This window comes from Lolium rigidum, chromosome 5 (assembly GCF_022539505.1).
Source record: "Lolium rigidum isolate FL_2022 chromosome 5, APGP_CSIRO_Lrig_0.1, whole genome shotgun sequence".
NCBI classification, from domain to species: Eukaryota; Viridiplantae; Streptophyta; class Magnoliopsida; order Poales; family Poaceae; genus Lolium; species Lolium rigidum.
Window position 1 is genome coordinate 209,921,686 of NC_061512.1, and position 20,668 is coordinate 209,942,353.

The following is a 20,668-nucleotide window of genomic DNA, read 5'->3' on the forward strand; positions in this document are numbered from 1 at the left end:
TATACAAATTCATCAAATGGAGCGACCGTGTACATATCAGAATCCATGATCTGGGATAAAAAAAATATTGAAATTACAATGGTAGAATCAAGAGACAAAATGAACTCTAGATCAAATCTTGTATAAATATCTTCACAATGTTACATGTGTACATGGATTTTTTTTTTTTTTTGCGAAACGTCGTACAAATATTTTTAAGGTTGCAACGATTTTGTGGTAAATTTTGGATCGTGTGCACCCCATGACATCGTAGGCCGGCCTGGGGAGTTGGCTCTTCCATTACCAAAATGGTTGGTCGCTTGAGCAAGAAGTTATTATAAACACACTTTGGGGCAATACTTTCATTGTAATTACAGGTACGTAAATACATCCAGGTGTCAATGGACACACGCTCAATAATCATGATCTAGAATACATGGTAATGGTAAGATTAAATTTCAGTTAGATTTTCTAAATCTACTAAGAATAAGAGTAAAGAAAATCTCAGTCACATTAAATAGGTGAATCCTCGTGGCTATGTTGATTTACATACTCCGTAGTACAAAATGTTTCGTCATTTCATATAGTTCAGAGATATATGCTGACCTTCACCCAATTATGCCACATACCATGACAGAATTTGGGTGTGTGCATCCCATATGACATCGTAGGCTGGGGGAGTTGTCTCTTACATTGCCAAAATGTAACCATAAACACACTCCGTGCCATACTTCTATTGTAATTACAGGGAACACAGTCCTCAAGTATCATAGACACTGAATAATCATGTTCTTGTATACATGACAAGACTACGATGTTGGGGCAATGCGCTAAGACACCAACGATCGTATAGGTGCAAGACAATGTCGTCCATCAAACCCGCAGATCGCCGCTGCTATCCGTCTGGCGAACGCGGCTGCTATTCGTCTGACGATCCTGGCTAATTTCCATGCGTCTCAGCAAACTGCTGCAGATCCTCCTGATCCGGCGGCCGCCAGGTAGAAACCGCCTCCGTCCGGCAGGCGGCGTCGGGTCGGTGGACGGCGACGCAATATCTGTGGTGGCGGCGTGGAACATCGGGATGCTGCCGCGGCACACTGGGCATGAATTGCGCAGCGACAGCCAGGTGACGATGCATTCGGAGTGGTACAGGTGGTCGCAGGGGAGCCGGCGCGCGGGCGCCGATATTGGCAGGGGGTCGGTGCAGATAGGGCAGACCAGCGCGGCGTCGGCGACGATGACGGTGGGCAGGGCGGCGATGGACGCCGCCGGCGCCGCTTGAGACCCGCCGCGTTGGACCGGAGTGTCGAACGTGGCGTCGTAGGCTGAAACAGGAGGCGGCGCTTCCGGTGAGCCGCCGCGCTGGAGCGGCGTGTCGAACGTGGCGGCCTGGTAGGCGAAATCAGGAGGTGGCGCCGCTTGTGACCTGCTGCGTTGGAGCGGCGTGTCGAACTCGAACGTGGCGGCCTGGTAGGCGAAAGCAGGAGACGGCGCCGCTCGTGACCCGCCGCGTTGGAGCGGCGTCTCGAACGTGGGGTCGTAGGCGTAAAGAGGCGGCGGCGGCGGTGGCCGTGGCGGGCTCTGGTTATCGGAGTCGGAGGAGCTGAAGTCGTATTCATCATCCCAAGGCAGAGTCGGAGGCGGAAGCAGATCCTGAAACGCCGGCGTGGTCTCCGCGGTTGAGGTCGAGGAAGACCTGTGTTGCTCTTCTTGTTCTTGGGTGCTAAGAACTCGGAATTCGCGACATACCTGGCGGACGGACATGTTCGACGGCGGCCCCTCCTTGCCCGTATCAGCGACTGGGTCGGGGGGACCCAAGAGGTGATCCCATGGCGTCGACGTGGAAGAAGAAGAAGACGGCCACACCCAGACGGGCGGAATAGGCGGCGGCGGCCGTGGCGGAGAGTCTGATGACATGAAGCGGTAACTCCTTGGATGTTGGGACGGGATCCCCTGCACCAGCCACGGCGGAAGCGGAGGAGGAAGCAGATCGTCCGACGATGGCATGGTCTCCTCGGTGGTGGAAGGAGGCGGCAAGATTGTGGGTGGAGGAGGCGGCAAGACCAGGTCGGGCGTAGGAGAGTCGTCGAGGTAGACCTCGAGGCAACGGGGGCAGAGGGCCAAGAAGGACGATGAGGACGAGGCAGGGAGGAAGAACCTCGCGCTGCAGGTGCGGCAGCGCAAACTCCCGGACATGGACATGGACATGGTGGGTTGCTGGGGGCTCCCGGCCGGCTCGCGCGGTCGCGCACTGCCTCCAAGTCCAGCCCCTATATCAATCTCCTCAGCCTGCCTCCAAGAGGGATTGCACTGCACTGCTCGGTGAGTTCAGTTCAGTTCAGTTCAGTGATTGTTGTGCTGGCTCGACCGCGTTCTCTTTTTTCTTTTTCGTCCTGCTGACTCCTCCTCCCTCCTTTTGGATGGCTTTCCACGCTTTGGTGACATGGGACTGGGCGTCCAAGAACTCAGACACGAGATTAACATCCGTTTGTCACTTTGCTGATTATGTTATGTGGCTGCTCAGTCAGATGGTGACCACTGAGAGCAGATCGAGCAGCCAATTTGTCCATACGAACCGATTCACAGGAACGCTCTTTTACAATCCTCCACAGGGCCCTCAAAGAACCTGCAAGCCAAACCAAACAATTTTGCAAAACCATAGACCAATTCCGAACTTCTCAAACTGTCCGAAGCAAAGGCTCTAGCTAATTATGCTGCAAATTCATCCGCCGGCTCATACATGAATGCACCACGTGCAAAAACCCTTCTACATATATCTTTTATTCGCGATAATTAAGGGCCATTTTCAGAATCCCGGATGTACGTTTCAAGTTGGTTATAAAGCGTTCAGGCTGGCGTGAGCCCGCCGTAGTTCAGGTAAAACAGGGCCACTTTGATCCACGAGATATTCATATTCATAGGTGAGGAGGAAACAGAGAAAGACTTCAAGCGGATGCCACTGACCGTTGTCTTTTGAGCTTGTGTTTTTTGTTTTGTTCTGTTTTTGTAAGTGCTGTCTAGGAAAAGGTGACAGCACCATGAAGCTACTTTGCTTGGTGCTTTCAAAAGTTTGACTGACTCACAAATGCGGATAGCTGCAATCGGTGCATGCCCTTTGTTCCACGAGAGATGCCAGGGCGTCACCATGCACCCCCCAATTAAAAGACTGGACTAATTCAATAGACTTGTTTAAAAAGAAATTTGTACTCCGTAATACAATCGAGATTCAGTGAGTTGAGAAACTTCATCGTCAAACTATCGAGGGGGAAGATGTTCCGAGAAAATCCATACACTTCTACAGCCAAGTATCAAGATGGACTTGGAGTTCACGATCTGGAGGTCAAGAATTCAGCTCTGCTGGGTAAATGGTTTTTTAAGCTTCTTACCGAGGATGGGATTTGGCAAACTATTCTTCGGAGAAAGTATATTGGCTCGAAGACGCTATCCCAAGTGGTTTGGAAACCTGTGGATTCTCACTTCTGGGCTGGTCTCATGGCGACAAAGAATATCTTCTTTCACCATGGTACTTTCTCCATTAAGAATGGAGCACAAATACGGTTCTGGGAAGATGTTTGGTTAGACAATGCTTCCCTAAGTGACATAGGCATCCCAAATGGGCCTGCCCAATATAGTACCCGGGGTTTATTGAAGGCCCACTACCCGAAGAATAAGAAGATTCGACAGCCCAAGATGTATTTAAGGAAAAGATAGAGTTGTAATAGGAAGTGTTATTTGTAAATCTGGCGGGATGAGTTAGAAACCGTCCCGGACTATGTAATCCTTGTATAGCACGAATCCCTCGGCTCCACCTATATAAAGGGGGGTCGAGGGACGAGAAGATCATCGAATCATTGTACGCAAACCTTAGTTTTCATATTCGTCGAGTACTTTTCGGTTGAAACCTTCGAGATCTACTTGCCCTCTACTTCTAACTAAACCCTAGCCTATAATCCATAGGCATTGACAAGTTAATCCCTTGTCAATTGGCGCCGTACTGTAGGAATTAGAGGCGTAAGGATCTGATCTCGATGGCACGTTCAAGATCTTCGACATCGTCAACCGGAAGCAACACTATGGATCGAGGTAAACGGATCGCTATCGGTCTGTCGATTTTGTTCCTCACCCACCCTCCCGTTTGGATGCATATGCGTATCTGGCGGAGCCCTTGGAGATGACGTTCGGAAGGTTCCACTTTCGTGTCGAGAAGGAAGGATCGTATCGTGTCGAAATTCCGATTTCGTCGGGATCGTCGGCGGTCGATTCTGAATTTTCAAGCTATGCATCATCAAGCGAGTCGAGAAAAAGAAACTTCGGCAACACGCTACGTCGGCACCGCGAGCAAGAGAGAAACTCGCCAAGATCTCCAACAACACATCGGTTGGGTCATCTACGGACTCATATATAGCGATGGCTCAAGCGATGTCGACAGTTACGACTTCGTCGACAAATCTCTCACAATGGGCAAGGTCTTCATCAATCTCAACAATGATGTCACCGAACCCAACATAGATCTGAGTACAAAATATCATCAGATTTATGCTATCGAAGATCAAGAGGAAACATCGGAGGCTTTCGACCAATTGGGAAATCCTTTTGTCGATCCCTCAGATCTAAGGAGAGGTATGGGCACTAAATACGACGGGCCCACACCACGCGTCAGAGTTCAACTTCCACGAGCAGCACTGGGATAGAGCGGCAAAAGCCATAGATGGTTCGAGAACCAATGACGACGACGAGCTACAGCTCAAGAACTACAAGCTTATCAATATATGCTCGCACGAACTGCCCGAGAAATAGAAAAAGCAGGACGGCTGAGTTGAACAGGAGAAAGGAGGCAGCTACGCATCCAGGCGAGAGAAGGGCAGATCTAAGCGGACAATCTAGAGTTTCGGGTGATAGCCACGAGAGAGGCTCGGAACGAGAGGAAGATCAAGGTTACAACACATACCCGAAGCGAGAAAGAGAGCACTTGATTCAAAACCTCGACATGTCTTTTATGACGATAGATACAAGAGGAAATATTATCCCTAAGACACCGGAAAGCTGGGTATATGGCGACACAAGCTTACATCCTTGCATCCGGACCACCCCCGGGAGATCCAAGGGAAACATTATACAACATGGCGTTAGCGAGGGTTGGAGCTATGGGGACGAGCGTTCGTAGCAACGCCTCCCGAAGGAGCGAGCAAGGCAAAATAGTCCACGACCTGCGAGTAGTAACGGCGGCAGCGCCGAAGGACCAAGTGGAGCAAGAGACACGGGAGTGCAAGCAAGGGTCGACAGAGCAAGGCAAAGCAGAAGAGATCATCGGCGGTCCCGGAGCTTAATGACGAGGATATGTGCGGTCTACCGTGCTTCACGAGAAGAGTCCGAAAAACTCGAGTCCCCTCGAGATTCAAGTTACCCGATCACTTCAAAAAGTTCGACGGCTTGCAAGACCCGGAGGATCGGTTGATAGATTACCTCGAGACGGTGAAGCTAGCTCGGAGGAACTAGAGCAACAGCGATGCAAAGTATTCAGGTGCACTTAAGTGGAGCCGCACGATCTTGGATCAAAAAACTTCCGCCAGGATCCATCGACAGCTCGGGAAAGTTTCGAGGACGTTTTCGTCAAGAACTTCAGATCCACATGCAAGAAGCTTGCATCGTTGGAAGAGCTAAGGGCGTGTCGACAAAAGCCGGATGAGTCTATGAGAAAGTACATCCAAAGGTGGAACATCATAAAAAACTCGGCGAGAAAATATATCCGACGAGAGAGCAATAGATGCGTTTGTCGCGAGGAATCGAGCGCGGAGATTTTGTCGAGGACTTGGGAAGGACCAATCCAAAAACAGATATCTGCGTTGATGGAGATAGCAAATAAATGGGCAGACGGAGAAGACGCTGTCCACAATAAACGACACAGGTCGCCGGAGGAGGACCGTGGTCGAAATTATCGAGACGAGGCGACGATTTCCTCGGCAGTATCCGAATTACGACGCCCCAGGGCAAATTTCGGCAGGATTTCGGTCAAATACAGGAGCAAGCAACAGAGATGATTATCAGAGAAGCAATGAGCAGCGAGGCGATAGTAGGGACGACTCCCGTAACAGGCAAAATAGTGGGCCGAGGTTTCCAAGACCTTTTATGTCTCCCGAAGAAATGCTGAACGGACCGTGCCAGATGCACTTCTTCCTCGACAGCAATGGGAAAAGACAGTCAGGACACCTACAGAAGGATTGTCGAAATTTCCAAGCAATGTTCAGATGTGCAGAAAACGCTCACGCACGAGCAGCACAGAGGAATCCTCGGGAGCCTAGGAGCGAAGTTCATCTACCGCCACCTCCCGCGATTACAGAAGGCAATCAACACCAGCTCAGAATAGCGGCAGCACCAGCACCACCACCCTATGTTGATCCTAACTCCAACGGAGCAGTGTCGATGATTCAAAGGGAAGGCCATCCAATAGAGCTCAAAAAGTAATCTCGCGACAGGTGTTCATGGCGGAGAAAATGCCTCCACCAACGAGTTGAGTACCTCAATTGGTCGGGACAAGACATCGGCTTCACTATAGCGGACCACCCGCAGCAAGTTCCTCGACCAGGGCGGTCGGCACTCATTCGCCAGCGGTTATCGCAGGATTTGACGTTTCTCGAGTATTCATAGATGGCGGCAGCAGCCTAAACCTCATGTATGCGGATACATTGAGGAAGATGAACATATCCTTAGCAAACACTGAAGCCAACGGACACAAGGTTCCACGGCATCACACCGGAAGAAACCAAGTTACCCATTGGGGAAGATCAACCTCGACGTTCGGTTTGGAACCCGAGAAAATTATAGAATCGAGAAGCTGGAGTTTGAAGTCGTGGATTTCCCATCGCAGATACCACGCTTTGTTGGGACGACCAGCATACGCTAGATTTATGGCAGTACCACACTATACATATCCGTTATGGAGATTGCTCGGACCCAAGGGACCAATCACGGTCAAAGGGAGCTTTGCTTTAGGCGATAAGTGCGACAAGGATTTCCATCGATTGTCGAAACCTTCGGGATGCAAGCGGAATACTTGGCGTCGAAGAGCATGACCGATTACGACGTCATGCGCCGGACGTCGGAAGGCCAAACAAGGAATCAACTTTCAACACGAGAGAAAAATTCTAAGGAGGTGCGGATTCACCCGACGGATCCAAAAAAGACGACATCCATTGCAAACAACATGGATATCGCATAGGAAAGCGCGCTCGTCGAGTTCCTCCGTGAGAGCTGGAAAATCTTCGCATGGTGTCCAGCCGACATGCCGGGAGTACCCGGGGAACTTGCCGAGCACCACCTAAATTTGGATCCAACGAGCGAAACCAATCAGACAACCTTTGCGGCGTTTTTCGGAACCAAACCGCAAATCCATGCTATCAGAAATAAATCGACTAGAGGAAGCTGGTTTTATCAGAGAGATATCTACAGAAGCCACATGGGTAGCTAACCCAGTGATGGTGCCGAAGAAAAACACGACAAGTCCTTCGCATGTGCGTCGACTTTACGTGTCTCAACAAACATTGTCCCAAGGATCACTTTCCCCTCCCAAGGATCGATCAAATTATCGACTCCACGGCAGGTTGTGAACGTCTTTCCTTTTTGGATGCATACTCCGGTTATAACCAGATCAGATTAAAAGAAGATGATGAAGCCAAAACAGCGTTTATTACACCTTACGGCGTGTTTTGCTACAAGACAATGCCCTTCGGTTTAAAAAATGCGGGAGCAACATATCAGAGGATGATGCAGAAGTGTTTAGCAACACAAATCGGGAAAAACGTGCAAGTTTACATTGATGATGTCGTCATAACATCAAAAAAGGGGGCAACGCTGATCGAGGATCTCAAAGAAACTTTTGACAACCTCGACAAATTCCGCCTCAAGCTGAACCCGACGAAGTGTTCTTTTGGCGTCCCGGCAGGAGAACTTACGGGGTTTCTAGTTTCAGCAAGAGGGATTGAAGCAAATCCCGACAAAATACAAGCAATAGTAACAATGAGGAAGCCAACGAAGTTGAAAGAAATACGGCAGCTAGCTGGGCGAGTCGCAGCTACGAGCGGATTCGTCGCCGGGTTAGGAGAAAAAGCGTTACCATTTTATGCGCTGATAAAACAAGGAGATAAATTCCGGTGGAACGAAGAAGCCGATAGAGCTTTCGAGGATCCGAAGCGAAAAATCTCGACACCACCAATCCTGGTAGCTCCAAAGGAAAAGGAACCTCTCCTGCTATATATTGCAGCTACTCCCCAAGTAGTTAGCACGGTGTTAGTTGTCGAAAGAGAAGAAGAAGGAAAAATCCATGGAGTGCAGCGACCGGTATACTTCGTAAGCGAAGTCTTGTCGCCCTCGAAACAGAGGTACCCTCGGTACCAAAAGCTAGCATATGGAGTGTTCACGACGGACACGAAAATTGCGCCACTATTTTTCGGCACACCCGATCATAGTGGTCAATGAAGCTCCTTTGTCAAATATCTTGAATAACCCGAAGCTACGGGTCGTGTCTCCCTTTGGGGAATAGAACTTTCCCCTCGGGACATCACGTATGAAAAAAGGAAAGCAATAAAGTCGCAAATACTACCGGACTTCATCGCGAGTGGATGGAGTTGCAAAATACGGGACCCCGGATTTATCGAGAACACGGACTATGAACTTCGATGGGTCCAAGAGGCTAGAAGGGGCTGGCGCAGGAGTAGTACTCATATCACATGAAGGCGACAAGTTGAAGTACATCCTTCGGATGACGTTCCCTAACGCATCTAACAATGAAGCGGAATATGAGGCTCTCATACACGGGATGAAGATGGCGAAAGCTCAGCGGAGCAACTCGACTAAAAATCTTTGGCGACTCACGGTTGGTAGCTCAGCAAGTTATGAACCAATGTGACGCAGATCAATGATAGCATGATGGCATACAAGGAAGTGTACAATGAGCTCGAGAAATTGTTCGATGGATGCGAAGTAAATCATATTAGCAGATTGAGCAACGACGAAGCCGACGTTCTTGCAAACATCGGGTCGCGAGTGCCTTGCAGTCCCACGAGGTGTATTTTGGGAGGAGATAACAGAGAGATCCACTGAGACGACAAAATCAAAAAAGAAGGAGAAGAAACCCTCGGGGGCTATCAAGGAGAAGCAAGAGGAAGAAGAAGAAGAGCAAGACCTGGTCCTAGTAATACAGATACCATGGATGCAGCCTTACATATCATACATCCTCAGGAAAGAAATACCAGATGATCCAGTTGAGGCAAGGCGAGTAATCCGACGCTCCAAAGCTTTCACGGTGGTTAAGGGAGAATTATATAAGCGAAGTATTTCAGGCGTCTTGCAAAGGTGCGTTACACCCGAAGAAGGAAGAATAATTCTAAAGGACGTACATGAAGGAATATGTGGCCACCACGCAAGTAGTCGAGCTATCGCAGCCAAGGTTTTTCGGGCAGGATTCTCTTGGTTGACGAGCAATAGAGGATGCTAAGGACATAGTACGAACTTGCGACGCGTGTCAAAGGTTTGCCGCAAAACCTCACTCTCCGACAGCAGAGCTAGCACCAATACCTTTGTCATGGCCCTTTGCACAATGGGGACTCGACATGGTTGGCAAGTTACACAAATCGTCGCCGGGAGGAAAGGAATACATGCTAGTAGCTGTCGACAAATTCACAAAGTGGATAGAAGCGAAGCCGATAAATTCACCGGACGGAGCATCTGCGGTAAAATTCATAAAAGACCTCGTCTTCGGGTTTGGAGTGCCCCACGGCATCGTCACGGAACAACGGCGGCAACTTCACGTCCAATGAATTCAAAGACTATTGCGAAGAGGTGGGTATCAAGCTGAACTTTGCATCGAGTTGCACATCCTCAAACCAATGGGCAAGTCGAGAAAGCCAATGGCATCATCTGCAATGGCATCAAGAAGCGCTTGTTAGGACCACTAGAAAAAGCTCGACATACACTGGCACGAGGAACTACCAAGTGTGTTGTGGAGCATCCGAACAACTCCAAATACAGCGACACAAGAAACTCCGTTTTTATGGTACATGGAGCAGAAGCAGTACTACCAATCGAGATAGAGCACAACTCTCCACGTGTCGCGGAATATGACGAAGAAACATCGAGAAAAGCATTAGAAGATGATGTGGACGCACTTGATGAAGCTCGAGATGAAGTATTGTCTCGAGTAACCAAATATCAACAGGACTTGAAGAATTACCATAGTCGACGTTTGCGGCCAAGATCTTTTCAGGTGGGCGACCTAGTTCTTCGGCTCACGCAAAAAAGTCATGAAAAACTCGAGTCACCGTGGCTCGGCCCTTACATCGTCACGGAAGTAATCGGAGGAGGAGCATATAGGATAAAGGACAAGAAGACGGGGGTGGAGGAGCCAAACCCCTGGAACGTGGCGCAACTCGGGCGGTTCTACGCCTAGAGTCGAAATATAGTCCTTGTAAAACTTCAATGTACCTGAAACGCCCGCGAGTTTTCGGACGCACTCTTTTCCTTTTCGGGGCACCGAGTGGGGCCGGAGAAGGTTTTTAATGAGGCGGGCTCGCGGTGCTGCAATATAATAAAGATAGTGGCTATATCACCCTTTTCTTTGTCAACGCGACCAAAGTCATCGCCCCGACGAATTTCAATATAGTTAATCGATAAAAGAAGAAAAAAATCTTGCCTTGGTATTCAAATACCTCGTGAGTCAATAAAAATACAAAATAGTACTCAGTAAAAGCTCGGGGGCTCATATTTGCCTTCAATATATAAATGCCTTGGTCCACAACCTCGCAAATATACAAATATAGTAAAAAGTCACCGAAAACACTCGGGGGCTAGGCAAACATAGAAATATAATGGTTGCTTCACAATATAGCCATGGGCTACAAAGAAGAAATTTCTACAAGAAGCAAATAACTAGTCTTGATTCAGTATGTCGTCAAGAGTAACCCTGTTCTCTTCAGGAGCAGCACCAAGAAAGTCGGCATAATGGCCATCGGCAAAAAAGTCGGCATCCATCCGAAGAAGGTCCTCAATCATTTCTTCGGCTATAGGTGTAACCTTCGTGTTAATCCTATCAACACCAACTCTCCGGCGTTTCACCTTTTGATGAACCCTCTCGACAACTTGGGCAAGGTCAAGCTTCGAGTGACGGATCTGAAGCATGATAAGAGCAAATCCGGCACCGGCTACCGGTTGTGCTTTGACAAAATCGTGGATACTTGCGAGCATCCTTGAACCTTTCCATCGGTTCGGGAAGAGTTTTTGGTGGGACATTCGAGGAAACATGGAATTGTAAACCATGGATAAGGTTTTGGTACGAAGTGAAGGAAATCACGGGTTTGAGAGGTACGATCCTGAAATCGGTAATTTGGCGGGTCCTCTCCGGAGTGGCCCAAAACAAAGCACCATGATCCAAGGAAAGATTGACAAGGAGGTTTGTCCTAGCGTTTACCCTCTCCTCCTCGACGACGGCATCAATAAAGGCACCTATCAACACAACGAAGGGACAACCTTTAGGAGACAATAGCATGAAGATGAAAGATATCACAAGACGAGACAAACATACCCGACATATACTGCAGCTGGCTTCATTCATTAACTCGAGCATGAAATTTTCTCGAGTAACCGCTTTTCAGCTTCGAAACAGGCAATCTCCTTAGCAGCCATAGCCTCGTGGACTTGTTGAAGGGCAACTTTTCGGCTTCAGATGATTTACGAGACTGCTCCATCATCACAAGTGTTTGCTTTTTCGCATACTTGAAGTTGTTGTCGAAGATCATTCAATTCTTGCGACAAGGTATCATCGACAGGTGCAGTATCAGTAACAGTTCTCTCCGCGCGGGAAGAAGGCGAAGCATTGGAAGGAGTAGGAATTGGAGTATAGTTATCAAATATCAACTGAAATTTAAACAGAACAACATCAAAAAAAACAGGCAAAGATAGAGTTCTTCATTAATCTCTTGGGAATAATTACAAAGGCACTACAGTGGAATTAAGAAAGTACGTGTCGCCAAAAGACTACTTTGGCGACAAGAGCAAAAGAAGCAAAAGAAAAACAGAGGCATGCAACTAGACCTCCGGCCTTGACGAACTAGGAGTCGACGCTGGCTGGATCCCGAGATACGCCAAGATTTTCTTCGTATTGGGCTTGGCCGCCTTCATCGGTGACTTCCACCTCGACCGTTCTATCGGATCGGTGTCGCCAACCTTCGTCCGGTCGAGAGTCTGGCGACTGTCGGCAACCGAGCAACGGTATTTTCAACGGCTACCTTCATGTTCTCATGGCGCAGCTTCAACCCAAGATCTTCTGATGTATTGAACATCTTGGCGAGATCAAGGAAAGTCGAAGGTTCCTCTTTCTTCGGGAAGAAGTAGGGGAACAACGCCGACAAAGCCCCACTGGCATTGGCCACGCCTTCACGAATCTCGCGTCCATGGGACTCTAGAAGAGAAAGTGCGTCAAGAAGAGGGTCATTGACAGACTTTTCCAGGTCAAAATCTTGGTTGGTTTGGGCTGCCACACAAGAAAGAAAATTAGTTAAGAACCAAGAAACAAGAAGTACAAACAAAATAGAAGGGACAAGTGATATTACTCAGCGTGCGTCGACCTTGCGAATTCAAACGCTTGATGATCCCTTGTTCTCGTGCAACCTGTGCAGATTTTTGCTCGTGCAAGGCAGATTCAGCATCCTTAAGCCTTTGCTGCAATTCTTCGACACTAGCAGCCTTTGCTTTGGCATCATCAGCCTCAGCTCTGGCTTCGCTAGCGGCAAGCTCAGCTTTCTTACGAGCCGTTTCACTTTGCTCAAGTTTTCGAGCAAGTGTCTCGGCACGTTTATTAGCCTCTGCAAGTTTTTCTGTTGAGGAAGGAAAAGAAAGAGAAGAAAGATCAAATATAGCGACAAGCAGCAGGAATAAAAAACCAAGGGAAGCAGCAAGTATAAAAGACGTTACCTTCGGCCCTGCTGGCATACTCGCGGTACCCAATAAATTGGGACCCGATGCGGATAAGATCCTTGATCATAGGCTGTCAAAGAGGAAGAAAAAGAAAGGGAAAAACTTCGGCATTACAAAAAGTAAGGATCCACAAAAGCAAAATAGAGGAAATATAGATCTCGATAAACTTACATCATCCAAGAGCTGCGACGAAGAGCTGCCCAATTGAGGAGGAGGCTCAATGGTCATTTCAACCCTTGCCCTTTTTGGCGAAGGGACAAGGGGGCTTGACGGTGAAGTAGTGGCGACGACGTTTTGTTGAGGAGGCGATGTTTCATCTCCTTCAACTAACGTGTACGAAACAAGCACGGTACGTGACGTGCTGGTCCGAGGAGCTACGTCGATGAATCGGCACTTCTTCCTCATCACTAGTAAACAAAAATCGACAAGTACAAAAAGCAAGACAGAGTTAAATCTTTCGGGTACATCAAAGAGAGGAGGAGAGATAAAATTGACTTACGAGCTGATGAGGGACTCAAAATAAGGATCATAAGCTGCCTTCGGATCAGAAGGACCAACTTCTTCAGCCTTAGACATGCCAGAATCCTCGACTTCAGTCCTCTTCCTTTTGTTCTTCGGAGAAACAGCAGGGAGGAAGGGATTCGGTCGATTCACTAGCTTCGAGACTCAACCTCTCTCTCATGGGAAGCCGCAGATTTGTGAGAACCGGCGACTTCACTTTCGGGAAGGGAAGAGCCTTGAGCATCTTCGGCAACTATACCCATTTCTTCGACTTCTCCATCCTCAGGAAGAGGAGGAAGGGAAGCCATAGTAGGGTGACCCTATAAAAATAGTGACAAAGGAAAAATAGCGAGATGTTAAATACAACGAGATGCAGGGAAAATTCAGAACAAGATAAAAATTCGAGAAGACAAAATACCTCGGGAAGAGGATTGGTGGAGTTGTAGGGTGCCACGCGACAGGAGGAAGGAATAGGATCCTTCTTACTCAGAGAGGTAATTCTTCGAATAAGCTTCTCCAAGTCCTTCACAGAAAGATCACTTGGAGAGCCTATTGGCGTCATTGGCACCGAGTACGTCCAAAGAGGATTTTTGCGAGCTCGAAGAGGCTGCACTCTAATTCTAAGAAAATAGGCTGTGATTTGGACACCGAGATAACTCTTTGCCTCGAGTATTTTGGAGCTGATGAATACGAGACATAAGAGCTTCGTCGCTTTCTTCTCTTCTTCGGAAGCTTCGGCGTCCCGGGAGTGGCGGCGTTGAATCTTCGCGTTTCCGTCGAAGGGAACTATGTTGTGTTCCACGGAGTTGGCGCTTTCTTCGTGTATATAGAGCCACCTCTTGCGCCATCCTTGGACGGAGTCGGGAAATTTGACGTCGAAATACTCGACATCGGTTCGGACACGGATAACTACGCCACCTATGTTGTAGGTGGCGTGGTGCGCGCCATTGCGGCGAAGGCAGAAAATGCGCTTCCAAAGAGCCCAATTGGGAGCGACTCCAAGGAAGCATTCACAAAGAGTGATAAAAATAGAAATATGGAGGATCGAATTGGGAGTCAGCTGGTGCAACTGAATCCCGTAAACAAAGAGGAGACCGCGGAGGAAATCATGGATTGGGGGAGAGAGGCCACGGATAAGATGATCAACAAAACTAACCCGATACTCCATGGGAGGCTTGGGATAGCTTTCTTCACTGGGAAAGCGGATGGCGCCTTCCTTCTTCATCAGCCCAAGCCTTTTCATCAGGTTGGTGTCTTGGTTGGAGATTTTGGATCTCTCCCACTCAGGATTTTCAGCGGCCATCGCGGACTCTGGAGTGCTGTGGCGGGTCAAACGCGCACGCGGTGGCATCCACGGCAGCGGATTGAGCAATGTATGCGAGAACGAGAAATCGGCGAAGATTGGGCGCGAGAGGAAGATTTGCGAAGAGGAACAGGTGAGCGGCGCAAGCGAGGGATGAACGGAGGTTGAAGACAGGTTTATATAAGAATTGGGTGAAGCGATGTACCGTTGGATGAGGAAATCGTGTGGTGCGAATTGATTTTCTCGGTTACAAGGGCAAAAAAGTATTTTTATCGGGATAGGCGTTACCGCACGAGCACCGAGAAAAAGCGGAGGACGTGTGTCCCCACTTGCACGACGTGTCAACATGGTGGGAACGATGGACCCACAAAGCAGAAAAATATCGACGATTGATAGAATTGAAGAAAATTTGACAAGGGAAAATATGTCGACAAGAGAAAGGAGAATGGCGACAGGATAAGTTATTTGAATGCATCGGGAGCCTTTGGTCAGAAACAAGTTTTTGCCCAAATGCTCGGGGGCTACTTTGAAAAAAGAAAAATTTCGACAATGGCAAATATAGAAAATGTTGAGTCTACAACCAAGCACAAGTTCTTGGCTGTAGCCTCGGGGCTACTCCCATCGGGAGCACTGTTCGCGTGCCCGATGAAATTAACAAAGGAAAAATAGAACAAGCAAGATAGTATATTTCGAGTTATCATTAACTCTCCATATACTCCCATCGGGAAAGCAATATAAGTCATATTTGACTCAATAAAATGTGCCATTCCAACAGCTAGGAAAAGCACTCGACAATATATTCTCGGAACGCCGAAGTTGCGATCAATTTCTGAATGCCGCAAAATTGCGAAGGTAAGACCCCGGACCTATTCTCGCTGGGCGTGGCATCGCCGAAGACTGCGCTCTGCTACTTTTATCCGTATCAACAGATACGAAGAAAAATCCTAACGGACGCGTTAGGTACTCGATAAATTTAGCTGGGACTCGACAGAATGGTAAGACCTTAAGCGGCGCCTGTCGAAGTTTACACCAGTATCCCGAAATCATGTCCAGGGACGTGATTTTGAAGTAGGTTTTTGCGGATTGCCACTAGAGCAGTTAACTAGTACCTGATCCGTCGGATGAACTAGCCCCAACTACCAATATCCCTGTACAATATAGAATTTTATGAGAAAAAGTATGAAAGTTAGAGCTTTCAAGTAAAAATAAACGAGTGGAGATTTTCCCCGATTCTATGATTCAAGCAAAATCTCGGGGCTACCGACATAGGCATCCCAAATGGGCCTGCCCAATATAGTACCAGGGTTTATTGAAGGCCCACTACCCGAAGAATAAGAAGATTCGACAGCCCAAGATGTATTTAAGGAAAAGATAGAGTTGTAATAGGAAGTGTTATTTGTAAATCTGGCGGGATGAGTTAGAAACCGTCCCGGACTCTGTAATCCTTGTATAGCACGAATCCCTCGGCTCCACCTATATAAAGGGGGTCGAGGGACGAGAAGATCATCGAATCATTGTCTGCAAACCTTAGTTTTCATATTCGTCGAGTACTTTTCGGCTGAAACCTTCGAGATCTACTTGCCCTCTACTTCTAACTAAACCCTAGCCTATAATCCATAGGCATTGACAAGTTAATCCCTTGTCACTAAGTGAACATTATCCTGCTTTGTATAGTATTGTTCGTCGCAAAGGTGATACCATTGCTACAGTAATGGCTACCTCACCCCCGAATGTGACGTTCAGACGGGTTTTGCTTGGACAAAGGCTACTAGCATGGAATACTCTAATTCAACGATTGGGAGATATTCACTTATCCCCTGAACCGGATGAATTTAGATGGAATCTTCATGTAGATGGCACTTTTTCAGTCAAATCTTTATACAATGCGATCCTTCATTCTGATATACCAGTTGATAATAATAAGAAAATTTGGAAGATGAAGATACCATTAAAAATTAAAAATTATGGATGGTACCTTCGCCGAGAAGTTATTCTTACTAAAGATAATCATGTTAAGCGGAATTGGCACGAAAGTTCGCGGTGTGTTTTTTGTCATCATGATGAAACCATCAAACACCTTTTCTTCCAGTGCAGTTTTGTGAGATCTATATGGTCAGTCATCCAAGTAGCGTCTACCCTGTATCTCCCGACTAGTGTAGCAAATGTCTTTGGCAATGGCTTCACGGTATCGATTCAAGGTTTAAGTTGCTTCTTAGGGTGGGGGCGCTATCAGTTATCTGGGCGGTTTGACTGAGTAGAAATGACAAGATTTTTAACGATAAAAATTGTTCTTTGTTGCAGGTCATCTACAGATGTACAGGTATTCTCCGTTCGTGGTTACCTCTTCAGCGGGCGGAGAATCAAGACCTATTTACGGAGGTCTATACACGATTGAAGGCTACGGCGAGGGATATTTTTTTCCTAGATGGGTGGCAGCATAGTCTACGGATTGAAGCTCCACCCTCTTCCTAGGCGTTATATGATTCATCGTTTCGATATGTATTTCGCTTATTTTTTACATAAACTGTTCGCTACAGAAACTAGAACGGCTGTGTGCATCCTGGTTATGCAGAGGCTGGATGTAATTGCTTTTCATAAGTAATAAAGCATCCTTTATCGAAAAAAAATTCTACGGCCAAGTCGTATGTCAATAGCAAGGTTATCAGCACAGTATCACAGAATATGACTTCTATATTTGTATCAAAGAGATCAGAGAGTAATGGCAACCAGACCAGCGTATTATTGATCTATAATGTAAATGGACAACAGACTTGATGTCCAATTGTCTATAACGTTTCTGACGACTAAAACCCGGCCTCCGTAACGCCTTATTCACTTTGGTTTATTTACGATGTCATTCTGGGAAAGCAGTCCAAAAATGAACCAGATAACATCACTACAGAAAGAAGTGGTGCTAAAATAGCAATGAGACAATAACATCACTGTCTGCCCTGGAAGGTAAAAATATGGGTCAATTATTGATTTGCCACTACAGCTCGTCATGTACTCAGTTTTGCCACTAGCGCAGAATGATGCTCAGTTTTGCCACCGCTTCGGGTGCAGCTGCTATGGCGAGGCCAAACGGCCAGGTTTGGGACGTTTCCGTCTCGTGCCGTTAGTGAAAGTGGGGTCGGATCTTACATGTAGGACCGCGTAATGAAAAAGAGCCGAACCACCCCTGCTCCCGCCACACACCCTTCCTCTGCTCCCGCCACCACCCGCGCCCTTGCCGCCACCACCTGCGCCGACGCGCGACCGTCCCACGTGGACACCTGCTCCACCGCCACCTGATCCAACGGCACCTGCCCTGCCCCCACCGTCTTGCGACGCCAGTGGTGGGTCGCTCGTTCCGCCACTGCGCCTGCCACCTGCTCGACGAAATGGCGAGCGGCGGCGATGACCTTGGCGAGGCAGGCGTCGGGCTGGAGACTCGCCGCGTCCACGACTGGGCTCCCAAGGGGTAATTCTTGTTCCAATTGACCTTTCTTGTGCAGTGCAACAGTCGATTTGACATGGTGTGTTCATTGCGGTTGATCTTGCTTTTGGTGTGCTCATTGCGTCTCTGTTTTTGGTTGGTTAGGATGGAATTGCGGTCAGAAGGGAGCGGTTCATAGTGGATGCAAAGGATCAAAAGAAATTCCAAAGAGGGTTTGATTATCCGTGTGTGGCCGCCTCCAACCCCGTCCCCCCTTCGGACGCTCCCCGTCAATTCCGGCTCACCGATGCGTGCTACGTCCGCGCGTTCCGCCGGTTTAATATGGAACATAGACAACGATTGCCTAGTGGGTCCCACATGAAACGGCCAGCAACGTTCTTCTTTTCAAATGTGTCTCCGCCTGGTCCCACCTGAAACGGACGAGTCAAGGACCTTGACCTGAAGAAAATGGCAGAGTCACGTAATGAGTTGTTGCACACAGACTAGGGACAAAACTGAGCATCATTCTGATCTAGTGGCAAATCTGGGTGTTGCTCGAGCTGTATTGGCAAACCAATAATTAACCCTAAAAATATTTGTGGGAAATAGTATATCAACTAGTATAAGGGCCTTGTGTGTTTCGCTGCATCATGTTTTGTTCTTTGCATATCTTTTTTCCTTGTGCTATATGCGCGTTGTGCTTCTGATGGGCGGTGCTGTGGGCATCTTTTTCTTCTATGAAAACGGTACAAGGAGATGTGTAAGGTCTGGGCAGGCAGGTTGTTGTGATAGATTCTCGAAGATGAGTGCGGCGCTGTTTGATGTGTATCTACGGCTGGACACACCTGGGCGATTGAGTTGTGCGTGGGTATGGCGCATGGGGAGGGTGTGTGTGTCTGTCTGTTCTTGATATCTTTTAGGGTGTGTTTGATTGTGTGGCTATCCCTTAGTGGGTAGTTATAGCCGTTTTTAGATGGTTACCATACGCTTTGGTTTGTAGTGTGTGGGTGGTTAAAAGGAGAAAACTTCTCTCGAAAGATGGTTGTGGCCAACCACCATAAAAGTGGTGGTTGAGGCCAACCATCCACAGGCAAGTTGTTGAAGATACGCCCAAGAGGCAATAATAAAGTGGTTATTATTATATCTTTGTGTTTATGATAAATGTTTGCATCCCATGCTATAATTGTATTAATCGATAACATTAATACATGTGTGTTATGTAAACAGAAAAGAGTTCCTAGTAAGCCTCTTGTAAAACTAGCTTGTTGATTAATAGAAAAGACGCAATTACCCTATAAACCGGTATGGAGGGAGTAGCTACATTACCATAGCAACATATATTTTTCAAGGTAGAATGAGCCTACAAGCTAATTATTACACTCATGCACTACATGCATGAAAAAACTGATGTGTCACATCAATTAATGATAAAAGAGATGATACTAGTAGCATAGTAGATTCAACTATGGGATCATTCAAGATTATGAATTGGGATCCATAAGTTTATGTCAAACTACTACTCAATGATGTTATTGTGACACTACTGCATCTACTATTGGCAACTTTGCTTACCTAATATTTAATCTACTATTGGAGTGTCATATAATGAGAATTAAAAATTGCAAACTAAGTTGAGTCTGTCTCTGAAACAAATTAGACTTGCAAATAACTAAAAAGATGAACCCTATAAATTCAAAACCATTTTTAAAATATTGAATTAGTGCTTGCTTAGTTGTTGGTTGTGACCAATGCTTGATCAATCACCACGACTCGTGCCGCTTTTATCTAACAAATTACGCCTACTGCAGAGAGTTGAATAGTAACGGAGAAAAATGCACTATAGGTGTAAGAAACTTCTCACTTTGGTTTTTGATGTAAATAGAAAAATCATGGGAAACAAGTCCCAGGAAAGAATGTAGCTACATAGCAGATGAGTTGTGACATGGCGACGCCCAACAAGTTATAGAAGATATCACGCGCTTATCAGAAATTATGTCGAACCACATTGGCATGTGACTAATTAATATTAGTTATTAGTGGCGGAATAACACGGAGCTCAGCTCCGCTTGAGTTTATGTTTATGTGGAGGGCAGCTCTGTACGAAGAAAGCAAAAGAAATCAACATCCCTAGGACAATGTAAACAAAGCATCATGGGTTTGAAAAAATCTTATTACAGATAGGAAAGTGCGTGAGTGATTGCTTGACTATTTGATTGATGTTGTCACATAAGCCGGTTGTACTGATATAATCTTTTGAATATATTCCTCTTATACTACATACTAAAAGCTTGACACGGAAGGATGAAGATGTTGGCTAAAAGAATCCACAAAAAAAGAAAACATGTGACTATGGTTATTCTCACAACCGAGATGGAGCCAGGCTCGTCACGGTCTGAGGCTCATAAACCCGGGATGCTATAATACCTTAGAGATGTTAGTTGCTCAACAACAACTGCAGCGACATGTGAAATTTGGTGAAGCACTGAAGTGTGCACTCAACATCAAAT